Source organism: Balaenoptera ricei, chromosome 4 (assembly GCF_028023285.1).
Source record: "Balaenoptera ricei isolate mBalRic1 chromosome 4, mBalRic1.hap2, whole genome shotgun sequence".
Lineage (NCBI taxonomy): Eukaryota > Metazoa > Chordata > Mammalia > Artiodactyla > Balaenopteridae > Balaenoptera > Balaenoptera ricei.
This window is the reverse complement of record NC_082642.1, coordinates 15727556-15728479: the sequence shown is the minus strand read 5'-3', so window position 1 is coordinate 15728479 and position 924 is coordinate 15727556. Positions and strand designations below refer to the sequence as shown.

Below are 924 nucleotides of genomic sequence, written 5' to 3'. Positions count from 1 at the left end.
CTTTCAGTCCTTGCTCTGCCCCCTGCTCGAGCTGTGTGACCTTGGACAATAATCTCTCTGTTTTCTTAGTTTTGTTTGTAAAGTAGGGTGAGTGCTTAGAAGAGTGCCTGCCAATTAGCGCTAGATGCCTTAGCTACTTATTATTACTGGTGTGTCTTTTTTTTTTTTTTGGCCACGTTTCATGGTTTTATTAACACAAACACAATGTGCACACGAGCTGTCTATCCATTTTCTTCACTGTGCAGCCTGGCGTTGGGATTGGTGACCGGCGGCCAGCTGGGCTGCTCTCTCCAAAATGGCTTTGCAGTTCTTGGAGGAGAGGTTGTGAGCAGTCTCAGCACAGAAAGATTTGTTGCACATCAGCAGCACTTCAAGCTCCTTGACGCTGTGGACCAGGAACTTCCGGAAGCCACTGGCAGCATGTGCTTTGTTTCCTTGTTGCTTCCATAACCAATGTTGGGCATCAACATTTGACCCTTGAATCTCCTGCACACCCTGTTGTCAATGCCTCTGGGTTTCCACCAGTTCCGCTTCAGTCTGACATATCGGTCTGACTGGTGCCTGATGAACTTCTTGGTTCATCAGGTTTTGACCATCTTGGGCTTCACGAGTGGTCTGAGGGTTGCCATGATCCCAGGTAGGAGTTGCTGCCACCTCTGTAGGCAGCGCCGAAGAAGAGAGCTGTTACTGTTAAAGAAGATCCGTTATTTAGGAACAAAGGATTTCTGTCTTCCCTCAGCGTCTCCCTGGTCCAGGCGCATCCCTGCACTCTGACCACCGTGGGCATCTGGAGCCAGTGCCCGCTGTTCAGCTTGGGAGACTTGCTCGGGGTTGGTGGCAGTTCCCTGGGGTAGTAGAAAAGTATCTTGCCCCCCCATCAAAGACTAGTTGCTAATTCAATCTACAAATGACTAAAAGAGTTTT

General features: G+C 49.1%; 1 pseudogene; it reads right to left on the bottom strand.

Moving 5' to 3' along the window:
* Positions 1–221: 221 nt before the first annotated feature.
* LOC132365208 (large ribosomal subunit protein eL32-like) lies at positions 222–629 on the bottom strand (annotated as a pseudogene).
* Positions 630–924: the final 295 nt, after the last annotated feature.